Source organism: Lissotriton helveticus, chromosome 3_2, assembly GCF_964261635.1.
Source record: "Lissotriton helveticus chromosome 3_2, aLisHel1.1, whole genome shotgun sequence".
Taxonomy (NCBI): Eukaryota; Metazoa; Chordata; class Amphibia; order Caudata; family Salamandridae; genus Lissotriton; species Lissotriton helveticus.
Window position 1 is genome coordinate 500,687,857 of NC_136062.1, and position 14,088 is coordinate 500,701,944.

The 14,088-nt window shown below is 47.9% G+C and overlaps 1 protein-coding gene across 6 annotated transcripts in view; it reads right to left on the bottom strand.

The window, feature by feature from the left end:
- Nucleotides 1–14,088, bottom strand: part of LOC144826114 (uncharacterized) — a 103,159-nt gene that overhangs the window by 53,710 nt on the left and 35,361 nt on the right. The gene's annotated exons all lie outside the window — the stretch shown is intronic.

Genomic DNA, 14,088 nt, shown 5'->3' on the forward strand with positions numbered 1-14,088 from the left:
CTCCTACTACCTCGAATCTTGACTCTTATTTATTGAGCTATCTGTTATTGCTATGTCCAGTCAAACCTAGATCCGGTATTATTTATTTATATACCACATAATGGCGCCCGAACAGGGACTTGCCCTTTCCCCACGCGCCGGTGAAGCCACGCCGGCCCCCTGACCCTCTGCAGCCGTGACGGAACCATACCGTGCACGTGCAGATATTTCTGCTTCAAGTATCCCTCAGGCCCACGGAGGAGACGGAGGTGGCGGTCCAGCATCCAGACGAGGCGGTGGAGGAACGCGGCGAGTCCCGACCAGAGCCCAAGCCGAGAGTCCAAGGTCCGAGGTATCCGGAGGCCCACCCGTAACTGAAGTCCGAAGTTCGTCCGTCCGGCGTCGAAGCAGTCCAGTCCAGTCCGAGGCCTTCCGTTCTTGCTGCCCGGTGAGTACCGTTGCTGGGGTAGTATCTAGACAGGGTCAATCTAATTGACTCTGGTCCGTGGGTTTTGGTGGTACACAGACCCAAAACGAAGTGTCCACTTCGGTGGATGCGGGTCCTGACGTGTCTCTTTATGAGACCGGTAAGTTTCGTACTGTTTTAGCAGTGCATCTAGTTTCTGTTCTAGTCAGTTCTGTTCTCGAGAAGATTCATGTATTCTGTTTTCAGTATTCCAGGTAGTATTCTGTTCGAACTGTTATTTTAAATGTTCTTCATGTATTTTTAATGTCGTGGTACGAAAGTGGTGTAATTATCGTGTTCATTGTGTATTGTATTGTGTCTAGATTACAGTTCAGTCATGCCGCTATTTTCCAAACTACGTCAGTTGAAAACTAGAAAAGGTCTGTTAGAAGCAGCAGTTCCTGTCCCGCCTAGGGACAGTCCAGGTCATTTTATGTATCAGAAGCATGGCATAAGTGCCATATTATATCTAGATTTATGGGTAGAGTATACCAAACAGTTAGAAGAAAAGTATAGATGGCCCGTATCAGGTACATGGGATGCCGAGTGCATCATGCGAGTAGAAGAAGCATTATGGAAAAAGAAAGCCAGACAGTCACAGAAAGATGCCATCGAGTTATGGCGCAACGAATCTCATAAAAGAACCGAAAAAGAAATCAGAAAGTCAGAATTAAGTAGAGAATCCTCAGAACGAGCTCAAGAAAGGGAATTAATCGAGATAGGTGAACGAGTTAAAACCGAACAGTCAGACAGACAGAGGCATGCCCTCATTAAGGGTATGTATCCTCTTCTTGCCGAGGGCTTGCCAAAAGCGACCCCGGAGGCATCCAGTAATTTTCCGCCACCATTAGTTCCGACCAAGCTACGTCACAAACCGACCGCAGCTGATATTTTTATTTCGTCCTATTTGGACGACACAGTCCCAGAATATACAAATCCTGTTCCGCCAGCTCCTGTAAATAATGTAAATCCTGCTCCTCCAGTCACCGGAGTACCTGTTACGGTACCCCCGGTCCAGCCCACATTACAATTTCCCGCCGCGCCAATACGAAGAGTATCAGTCGACGATTCTAGTTTAGGGGCCGCAGGAGGAGGTCCTCCTGGTACCCCGCCACCACACCAACGAGTAACGTTAGTCGAGTTACATGAAAGTGCGTTACAGCGTACGCCCAAATATAAGTCCGTTGCAGATATCCGACGAGCTCTTACTGAATGCCGCTATGATCCAGTTGCAGGTGATGATAGTACGGTTATATATTCCATCCGTGTAAGACGGGTGACCGGGTATTTGGACACCCTACCGAATATGAAAGAAGATCTAGACAGGATATATCGTTTCATCCGTACAGGGGATGATCCAGAAAGTATTGGCGAAGCCATGTCTCAAAGGAAAGCTGAGATCCAGCTCATGCTATTAAAGTTTCTGATTAATTGTTTAATAAGAGAACAAGATTATCCGACCAAAGATCCGGCCGAAATGAGAATCCTGACAAGGTGGAGTGATAATATAGCCGAGGGTAAGCACAGAACCATCAGTAGTATAGAGAGTATGTACAAGAAAATTCGTAAGGAAATAATAAAGTTACACGAACAACGTAAAGCAGCACAAGTAAGCGAGAAAGAAAATGACTCTTCTACAGAAGAGGTAGACGACGAGAATCCCGCCTGTTGGACCTGGGCCTCTTGGCAGGGTCATCCCTAAACTTTTTGCCTTCCTCCAATACTCTCTCTGACCTGTTTTTGTTGGTTTAATGACTCTGGGCACTTTTACCACTGCTGACCAGTGCTAAAGTGCATATGCTCTCCCTGTGAAAAGTATACATGTGATTGATGTCCATGATTGGTTCATTGGATTTACTGTCAGTCCCTAGTAAAGTGCACCAGGAGTGCCAGGGCTTGTGAATGCCAATACTGCTAGTGGGCCTGCAGCGCTGGTTGCGCCACCCACAGAAGCAGCCTTAAAATGTGTCTAGGGTCTGCCATTGCAGAACCTGCGTGCAGTCTGGTACTGTCATGCTGGCTGGGCAAGTGCACACACTTGCCAGCCCCTAAACCTTCCCTTAACTTCATATTAGTCACCCCTATGGTAGGCCTAAGGGCAGGGTGCATTGTAAGTGTAAGGTAGAACATGCCCTGATGTGGGTGGCATGTTCTAATAGTGAATTACTGCCAAATTCGTTTTTCACTATTGTAAGGCTACCAGTTCCCTTCTAGGCCAGATGGGCTGCTGGAATTATTACACTCTATAATCCCAGCAGGCTCAGGGAACATGGTAGAAATTAATGTTTAGTATGCCTGAACTCAGAATAATAAAATACTTCTTTTAGTAAAGTTTATTTTAATATCCTGTGTTTGCAAATGCTACTTTTAGAAAGCTAGCATTTGCTTGTCTAACTATTTCAGCCCGCCTCTGCTTTTGTGTGTATCTGACTGTCTGAGTTGTGTGAGTGACAGGGCTGGGAGTTGACAGGTTGTGAATAGCAGGATGACCCCTTAGTGGGTGGTGGGAGTTTCCCCTGAATGATGCATCAGGCTGTGCTCTGCCACCACAATGCTGGCTCCGCCCTCCTGGGGAGCGACTGATGACTCAGCCTGCACCTGGCCCAGGAAGGACCGAAGCTTGTCAACAGAGTGCTCAGGCTGCCCCTGTCTTCACAATGCCGGCTCCGCCCCCCTGGGGAGCGGCTGATGTGCCTGCCCTCACACTGAATGCAGAAGCAGAAGTACCCACCACAAGTGCTCAGGAGCTGAGAGCAGTTATGCAGAGGCCCCCCTGGCCAGTGAGAACAAAAGAAACTGTGTATAAAAGTAGGAGCCCTGCTCCTTGTAAATTAGAATCCTGTTTTACCACGAAGGACCTCTGCCCGCCTAGAAGGAGAAGAGACGCTGGGAGAACTGGCCTGCTGCTTGCCTTGCTGAGAAAGGAGAGGAAAAGACTTGATAAGAAAAGACTTTGCTGCTTTGTGCTTAAACATTCTCCAAGGGCTTGACTGAGCTTGCCCCCTGACCTGAGCCACAGGACCATCTGGCTCAACCTGCCTCTGCTCGTCTGCCGGTAATTAACCGGGATATCTACTACTGCCGGAGCTGTGACCTTGGTGCCCCCCAGCCCCTCCCTGAGGCCGTGACCGACTGTGTCTCCTCGTCCCCGCCGAGGAAGAGCTCCGCTCCGTTGAGCCGCTCTCCCCCCGCTGAGGAGATCGCTGTGTTGACCGCCTGGAAGGCTCGCTGCTGTGGTGCCCCCCAGCCCTTCCCTCAGGCCGTGACCGACTGTGTCCTCTCGTCCCCGCCGAGGAAGAGCTCCGCTCCGTTGAGCCGCTCTTCCCCCGCTGAGGGGATCGCTGTGTCGACCGCCTAAGAGGGCTCGCTGCGGTGCCTCACCCTCCCGCCAGAAATCCTGTGCCGGACTACAACAGACCCAGGGGACAGACCTCCGCTGGACGGACGCCTCGGGTGCCAGCCTCGCTCTGCCTGAGCCGCTGGGCACCTCGCCTCTGTCACCGGAGAAAAGCCGCCACTGAGACTGCCATCGGGCTCGTGGCCCGCAACGTTCCTTGACCCCCTTTGTTGCCTACCCTGTTCCCAAGTGCCCCCCCGGCCTGAAGATCCGCTGCGGTGCGAGCCGCCCTTTCCCGCTGACTCGCACCGCTCTCTCTGCCTGCCTTCAGCTCGGCGCTGCGAGAGCGCTCCAGCCCCTCCCGCTGGAATCCTCTAGCTGTCGGGTCCCGCAGGCTGCAATCTCAGCCCCGGCACGAGTGACTGGGGCTGCACTGGGTTCCTGGGCCTTCCCTCCCCCTGGATAGCCCTGAGGTCGGTGTCTCCCCCCCGTGTGGGTCCCGTAGACCAGGGGGGCCATCCGCTGTCAGAGACCCGGCCGGGCCGATCGCGCCTCACGCGGGAAGCGTGAGACTTGGCAGGGCGTCGGGATTTCACCCGTCTGAGGCGCCGCGAAGCGCGGCAGAGTGCATAACCGAACCCCACAGGACCTAGAGGGGAGGAAAAGTGCACAATCTGGGCAGAAACGAACAAAGACTCACGGGAACACTGTGGAATACAACTTGAGATAAGAACAGTGCATTTTTGAACTACAACTAAAAGAGAGCTTGCCTATTTACAACCTGTGGGCATCCAGAACCGTTATTTGATCTTGTGATAAGTCTGTTCTAAAGAGTATATTTAATTTTTACATAAAGAAGCGTATTTTTATATACTCACAGCCTGGTGTCCATTTGTGGGGGGATTGGTATATTTTACTGTGTGTGTGTCTACAAATGCTTAACTGACTAACGCCTGGAGAATCGCCTTGGCTGCTCACGCCACGCACCTAGAGGGTGAGCAAGGGTAATTCTGAAGGGTCATCCTTTGCCCTGACTTAGAGGAGAGGGTCCCTGCTTGTCACAAGTACTTACTTGCGCCAACCAGAGACCCCCAATTCTAACACCGCCAGAATAGCGTATGTAGGAAAATCGAGATTTCCAGACCGCCATTTACGCCTAGAACACAAGAAAATCTTTCATCATCCAGCACCAGAACAAGGTTCTCTGGAACAAGTATTTCAAGCTACCGATCACATTCTGAAATCACGAATCGGTTACAGTGAATTAAGTACTATGCATGAACAAGAACTAGCCCGATCAGCAGTCCGATGGACTACTGATTCTACCACTTTTCCAGACGAAATAGTGGCACAAATGTTTCTGAAACTGCCCCCAGCCGAGCAACGACTGATGGGTATGTATATGATCCAGCACCTCATTACTCTGTATGAGGGTCAGCACTCTGATCCAGGTCCGTTACACGATGTCCTGAACGAGTTACTCCAGTATAGATGGAAAGGTCTAGGTACCGATTTAATTAGTGTCATTCTAGAACAGCGCCATAAATATAGTATGTTCTTGAACCCGCATTTTGTTCATGTCTCACCCCCAGAAAGTAAACCCTTTTACATAGATAGACAGAATCCGTTACGAGAAGTACACCCAGTCAGGACAGCAGATGGTGAAATGCAACGAGTATTTGTTTACACTCCGATTACAAAGATGGAACTCTTAGAGATGAAGAAATTAATTCCCTGTCATGACAAAGATCCAGCAGGGTTCCACCGAGAATTAAAAGACATGCTCCGTATGGGAGAATATACGTATCCAGATATTATTAAAATGCTAAAGGTCCTGTTGCCCGCAGGGGTATATGAAAAACTCAAGGAAAAAGAATGGGAGGTGGGAGAGAAAAAGATCGATTGGGCAGTTCTAGAAGCTGAAGATAAGATACGAGTACCAGGTACCGGTCTTGGAGAGAAATGTAAAGAATTACCAGAACTGTTAATACAAGTTTTGCCAAGATTATTAGCAACTAAAAAGGAAGACTGGGATGCAATCTCAGCCTGTAAACAGAAACAAGACGAAGATACTAGTGATTTTTATTCTAGATTTGAGAAATGCTTTATTATTAACAGTGGCCTCAAGACAAGTAGTGAGTCATACCCTCATCTTTTTGTTACTAAACTAGTCGAGAATTCAAGTCCACAAGTTAAGAACCGAGTTTTGAAAGTCGAAAGTACCTGGCAAGCTAGTACCCCGTCCCAAATGTTACAGATGCTTCAGTATCACCAGAATAGAATCAGAGAAGAGCAAGATCATGAAAGGAAACGTATGAAAGACACGAAAATGAAAGTACTAGTTGCACAATCTGTTCCTCAAGACAGTCAGAAGAGGGGTCCGAATCAAGCCAGTCATCCTGCAGCTCCCGTTAAAGGGACCTGCAATTATTGTAAACAGCCAGGTCATTATATAAACGAGTGTGCAGTTCTGAAACACAATATAGCTACTGGTAAGACTAAAGAAAGACCACGTCCGCCTAGACAAGAACAAGTTTCACAGACTTCTCAGCCACAGAATGCACAACAGACAGTTTCAGCACCGCAGCCTATTGCTGCAACACAGCACGTTACACAGCAGATGTACCAGTATGCTCAGACAGAGTATCCAGAGTATCAGCCATATTCATGAAACAGCCTAGAGAGGGAGGTAGGCTTGCCTCTCATCGAGATACCTGTAGATCAAGAGGGTCCCTATGTTCATAGTCAAGTATTAGGGAAAGACAGAAAGTTTCTGATTGATACAGGGGCAAGTAGGACCACCATTAGTCACGCCGAAGTTCCAGGGGCTCCGCTCTCAGGCTCTAGAAATGTTTCCCTTGGATTTTCAGGAAAGCCTATTGTAAACGAGATATCTAAGCCAGTTACTCTAGAAGTAGGTCCATTGTCCCGCACTACCGATCTGTTACTTACGAAGTCATGTCCAGAAAATCTGTTAGGTATTAAAACACTGAAAGAATTAGGTGCAGTTATTTGCTGCTCCCCAGAAGGAATACGCCTGTTTCTACGTGACTTCAAGGGTCACTATGTATTACGAGATTTTGATCCGAGATTGTCCAATGTTCCGCAGCATTTATGGGCGCAAGGTCCAACTGATGTTGGTTATATGCAAATCACACCCCATCGTGTGACTCTCAAACCAGGTGTAGTGTTACCACGAATCAGACAGTACAGATTGCCACCTGAGGCTGTAACAGCCTTATCCAAAATTATTGACGAGCTCATCGTTCAAGGAGTAGTTGTAGAAACTGACTCCAATGTATGTAATTCTCCGATCATTCCAGTCATGAAACGTACTGATCCAAATGCACCCCCAGTATATCGATTAGTGATTGACCTTCGAGAACTCAATAAATGTATTATTCCTCAGTACCCAGTTGTCCCAGATATCTCTTCCCTATTGACAGCCATTGATTCCGAAGCTTCATTTTTTACAGTCATAGACCTCAAGAACGCGTTTTTCAGTGTCCCCATTCATCCAGACAGCCAGTTTCTTTTCGGATTTTGTTTAAATGGAAGGAGCTATATGTTCACACGAGCTCCTCAAGGAAAGTCCTAGTATTTACAGTCAAGCACTTAAGAGACAACTAGACAACATTCACATGCCAACTGACACTGCCCTGCTCCAGTATGTCGATGATCTACTGATCACAGCCCGTTCTGAACGTACTTGTGAGCGAGCATCACTTACAGTCTTGTATTTTTTAGCAGAGATGGGGCACAAGGTGTCCCCTTCGAAGCTTCAATTCTGTGTCCAGCAAGTGATCTACTTAGGCCACTTACTGTCCAAGAGGGGTAGGCAGTTGACACCTGACCGTATCCAGTTAATAGCGAGTCTTCCTCAGCCCAAGACCCAGAAGGAGGTACGTGCTTTTATCGGCCTTACTTCTTACTGCAGACAATGGATTCCTCAGTATGCATTCCTAGCCAAACCACTGATACAGTTAACGACACAGGAGGCAGCCGTATCGACTGTCCTCCCTTGGACATCTGAACATACACTTAGTTTCAATGAGTTAAAGAAAGCTTTATGCCAAGCTCCTGTTCTAGCTACACCGAACTACAGTAAGCCTTTTACACTTTTCGTCACAGAACGGGAAGGTACAGCATTATCTGTTCTCACACAAGATCAAGCAGGACAATACAAGCCCTGTGCTTATTTTTCGAGCACACTAGATCCTGTAGCCCAGGCTCTGCCTGCGTGCCTCAAGTCAGTTGCAGCCACAGCACTAGCTATCAGACAAAGTGATTCCATAGTATTAGGACATTCCTTGACAGTACAAGTTCCACACTCCGTGGAAGTTCTTTTAAACCGAACATAGACTCAGCACTTGACAATTGCACGTTTAACAGGTTATGAACTGACACTGTTCCAGCCACACATAGAAATCAGACGCTGCAACGTTCTAAATCCTGCTACACTGTTACCGTCAGTTAATTCGAATCCTGCCACACACGACTGTGTGGAAGTAGTTAACACTATGACTAAGCCAAGACAAGATCTGACAGATATTCCATTACCAGATCCCGACCTGACACTTTATGTGGATGGTTCATGTATGAGAACAAGTGCAGGAGAACTAGTAGCCGCGTATGCAGTGACTACTGACACTGAAGTTATAGAAACACACCGTATTGACACTCTGTCCGCTCAAGCAGCAGAGCTAGTTGCTCTGACACAAGCCTGCATACACGCCAAGAACCTGAAAGTCAATGTTTACACAGATTCACGTTACGCATTTGGAGTCGTACACGACTTTGGAGTGCTCTGGCAGGAGAGAGGTTTCATGACTTCTCATGGAACCAAGATTCAGCATGGTCTCCTTATTCAAGCTCTGTTAGATGCCATACACTTACCGACATCTATTGCTATCATGAAGTGCAAAGCACATACGAAAGTTACTGACACTATTTCTCAAGGTAACGATCTAGCAGATCGCACAGCCAAGCTTACAGCACAGACTCCAGACATTCCAGTTAATCCGACACAGACACATACTCCAGATCCGACTACTTGTATGACAGTTAAGGACCCCACTCAAGATGTCATAGATATCCAGTTACATGCTACTCCCAATGAAATCAAGAAATGGTCCGAACAAGGAGGGGTCCAGACAGATCAGGGATGGGTAACGAAGGGTAAAGCCACATGGTTTCTCCCCGACTCTATGGTTCAAGTCATTATCAATACCGCACATAGTCCAGCACATTTAGGAGAAAAAGCTATGTTAGACAGTATCCAGAACATTTGGTTTAACAAGCATTTACGAGCTGCAGCCAAGCAGAAGGTCCGTACCTGTATGATATGTTGCCAGTTTAATCCAGGTAAAAGTGTCCCGGTGGAACAAGGTGGATTCCAGCCCCCTGACCACCCTTTTGAAGTCCTCCAAATGGATTATATTCAGATGGAGCGATGTCGAGGTTTCAAGTATGTCCTTGTAGTTGTATGCGCTTTGTCCAGGTGGACAGAAGCATATCCAGTCCCAGATTACACAGCCGCGACCACTGCCAAGCAGTTGGTTCGTGAATTCTTCCCCCGCTACGGACTCCCTAGGGTCGTATATTCTGACAACGGCCAGCCATTCTCATCTGAGCTCATGAAACATGTTTCCCTTTTGTTAGGGTACCAGTGGAAGTTCCATTGTGTACGCCATCCTGAAGCAGCCGGTCTCGTAGAGAGACATAATCAGACCCTGAAAATCCGCATCGCCAAAGTATGTAAAGAGAAAGGTGTAGACTGGTTGGTAGCTCTGCCAGTCGCTTTGTTTTATATGCGCATGGTCGCACATTCCAGATCAGGTCTGTCCCCGTATGAGGTCGTATTCGGCCGCCCCCCTAACATGTGGGGTACACCTAGACCTCGAAGTATTACAGATGTTTCAAGTAATATGCTGACAGATTACCTAGCTTCCTTGATGTCTGCCCTACACTCTTGTCGTTCACAGGTTGCCGCCGCATTTCCAGACAATACCGAGGTGGCACCGCATGAAATCGTTCCTGGAAGTTTGGTCCTTGTGAGGAACTTTGATCGTTCAAGTCCGCTGGAGCCCCGCTGGAAGGAGCCAAAGCAGGTCCTCCTGGCCACCCGTACTGCCGTCAAGCTGGAAGGCAGGAAGGGCTGGGTCCACCTGTCTCATGTGAAAAGATTTTACGGACTAAAGACTGTTTCAAAGAACATTTCCGAGGATTTTAAGGATTGCCAAAGTACTATTCTTAAGGACTGTCCCGCAAAAGACAATGATACAGATTCCTCCCTGTTAGAGAAAACTCCGCAGCAGGAGTATAAGAAAAAATTAAGGTCTAGTAAAATAAGTCAGCCAGTTTGATTGTCTAAGTCCTCCCCTAGGTGAAACGGTTAGACCGGTTTCTGACATGTATAAAATAGACCCCCATAGTGAGAGAGTTAGTCAAAACTCAATCCGATGTATCGTTTTTCTAAGCTTCATATTGTTTTTCAGCCTTATGTTTACCTGCACATGTTATGCATTTTTTTTGTGTTTTCCAGTTTCTCATGTAAATAAGTCTGCTAATGCTACAGTAGAGCACACGTTTAGTGAACTGCCTCCTCATGAACTATCTTATCGTCTCGCCATGCGAAATAATTCCTTTATCCGCATGTTACATTATTCACACCAGACCAGCAATGCCACTAATTGTTGGGTGTGTGGTCGACTCCCCCCTTTCCAGACACCGAAGGTAGTTCTGCCACTCTTTCCTTATCCATTTTCACATAATGGTTCGTGTGGAGCATGGTCCACGTTAACGTCATCCTCAACAGATATGTCTTTTCTTAACAGTACATGTTTTCCAGACAAGCAAGGTCTTCCCCACAGAACAGGGTTAGATCTAGAAAATGAAGTTTACAATTTGGGTAATTATTCTTCGAATTTTATGGTCCTGAATGTTCAATCTATTACTACTCCAGACTTACCTGCTATATCAGTACTACCAGTCAAAGGCGAATTATGTGTCCGAAAGAATGGTTCCGTACATGTAGGACATAGTGATTGTACTACTATTGTCAAGTATAGTGACAGTAGGAAATCTATTTTCAAAGCTTCACGTCATTCTTATTTTGTTTGTGGTCAGACCGCATATGTTCGTCTGCCCCTCGATTGGGAGGGAACCTGTTATATTGCCTTCCTACTGCCACCAGTTTTTCTAGCCCCACCTGACTATCATAGGAATTCCCACCTAGTACATACTAGACACAAGAGAGACCTCCCGATTGTCGATTATACTGAAACTGCTCTAGAACAATACATAGATATCAATAAAGGTGTCTTCCCCTATTTAGGTACTGTCGTGAATAGTAAACTGATACGTAGATTAACGAGAACCCTTGAAGCAGTAGTGATTGAGACTACCTCTGCTCTAGGTAACTTAACCGAAGAGCAATCCTTTATGAGAATTGTCGTGCTCCAGAATCGTCTCGTCCTTGACGTCATACTGGCCGATAGGGGCGGGGCATGTAGAGTCATCGGATCTAGTTGCTGCATTTTCATTCCTAATAACGCACCGTCTGTTTATTCAGCTATTACCAGACTCCATAATATTGCCCATATGTTACACCAAAATCCAGGCACCTGGACATGGTCCGGTTGGTTCTGGAATATAATTTCCACCTGGGGATGGAAAGTATTGTCATTTCTGGGTATTGCAGTAGCGATCATATTCAGTTGCTGCCTCTGTTTACAATGTGGCCCTGCGATTTGCGGCATTTGTGCTACCTCTTGTATTCCTAGCCCCAAGTCCCGTTCTAAATCCAGTTCCAAGAAAATTCGAGACGAGCAAATGATACTGTATGAAATAATAGATGGTATCATGAATATTGATGTTTCCTGATGGAAACGTAGTGACAAGGAGGGAATGTGGAAAAGTAAATTTTGCCATGTTCTGTGTCCCTACGCGTTCCCCATCTTATGCTATGTGTGCATGATTAATATGCATATGTATCCCCCATGTTTGATTAAAGACGCAATTACAGTTGTGTCCATCCCTAGTATGCTAGTTTCCAGTTCTCGTGAATACTACGAATATTAGGCCTATGTAAAGATACGTTGCCACGTTTCTCAGTGTGCACGTTATTTCATTGTAAAGTCCCCGTTTCTAGGCCTCAAAAGGGCCCGGACACCAGATTCAGCTCCTGTCTCCTGAACCCTCGCTGAGGAGCGATACAGCCCCCACCTGTATCCTCGACCCTTCACTTACTTCCTGCCTCGCAGTGCCCGGCTCGGCCTGGCTCTGCCTATGAGTCTGCCAAGAGTATGTTATGATTCTAGTTATCAGTCCAGCCCTCCTTCTCTGCATTCCTAAGCTACTGAATCGCATCAATAGTTTCAGTCATCGTCTAGCCTTTACGTCTCCATGTAAGAGAAATACTGTATTAATGGTCATTTAATATTCTTCATCACGCACTACATGTAGAATAATGCATGCTCCAGTCTTAGAGTCTGTTAGCCTCTCCCCTCCTGACTCTTAGTTTATATCAACATGTCCTCTAAACATTAGATACTAGATAGGATTTAGGTACATGTCGCCCTGACTCTCCAGACTTCAGTCTTTACTCCTAGCGCAGAGTTCATAGCCCCCAGCTTCTCCTAGTAACACGTCATTGTCAGTTTGCGCGCACCATTAGGTTAGAGGTCCCGGCTCCTTAGGTAGCCCCCTCCATGTTTCCGCCCCATTTATGACATATTCTGTTACGTTTACATCACATGTCCATGTATACGCCTCCTGTTACACCCACTTTCACCCTTATCTTTCGCGACTGCTATTGACCACACCCACTGCTCCGCCTACTGTATTCACTATAATGCAATTGTTTTAGTATATATATGTTGCACATTGTTATTAAAGTTAGCGCGCTCATTCCCTGTCCCCCCCTGCAGGGCCCTGCCATCCTGTTCCCGTGCAGGTTGTCCTGTTCCTGTCCTTTATGCTGTATTAAACCTGCAAACTCCTACTACCTCGAATCTTGACTCTTATTTATTGAGCTATCTGTTATTGCTATGTCCAGTCAAACCTAGATCCGGTATTATTTATTTATATACCACAGTGTACACGTTCAAAGCTGATAATGACTAAGAGATGCATAAAAAGAGGATGTTGTAGAAATATCCTGCAGAATGATCTGTGTAAGACCATATGTACGGTTTCCAAAATGAATAGGGAAATACTGCTATGTAGCAGACAGATGAACAGACCTCAAGCCAAGAATCATTCTTTCTGTGATGAACATTGGTCACCCAACACAGTGACAGACGTTACTCAGTTTCAATGGGTGGCGTCCTTCTTGAAATGGCTAAATCTTTCATTTGATATCAAAACTCACATCACAAACCTGATTTGAGGTGCCTGCCGTCTCCTGGTCTATCAGCTGGAATGAATGTCTCACCGTACCCGCTGCCGTGCCTTACCCACTGCCATGTCTTACCCATTACCATGCCTTACTCACTGCTGTGCCTTACCCACAGCCGTGCCTTACCCACAGCCGTACCTTACCCACAGCCGTGCCCTACCCACAACCGTGCCCTACCCACAGCCGAGCCCTACCCACAGCCGAGCCTTACCCACAGCCGAGCCCTACCCACAGCCGTGCATTACCCACAGCCGTGCCTTACCCACAGCCGAGCCTTACCCACAGCCGAGCCCTACCCACAGCCGAGCCTTACCCACAGCCGTGCCTTACCCACAGCCGTACCTTACCCACAGCCGTGCCCTACCCACAACCGTGCCCTACCCACAGCCGAGCCCTACCCACAGCCGAGCCTTACCCACAGCCGAGCCTTACCCACAACCGTGCCCTACCCACAGCCGAGCCCTACCCACAGCCGAGCCCTACCCACAGCCGAGCCCTACCCACAGCCGTGCATTACCCACAGCCGTGCCTTACCCACAGCCGAGCCTTACCCACAGCCGAGCCCTACCCACAGCCGAGCCCTACCCACAGCCGAGCCCTACCCACAGCCGAGCCCTACCCACAGCCGTGCATTACCCACTGCTGTGCCTTACCCACTGCTGTGCCCTACCCACTGCTGTGCCCTACCCACTGCCGTGCCCTACCCACAGCCGAGCCCTACCCACAGCCGTGCATTACCCACAGCCGAGCCCTACCCACAGCCGAGCCCTACCCACAGCCGAGCCCTACCCACAGCCGAGCCCTACCGTCTGCCGAGCCCTACCGTCTGCCGAGCCCTACCGTCTGCCGAGCCCTACCCACAGCCGTACCTTACCCACTGCCGTGCCTTACCCACAGCTGTGCCTT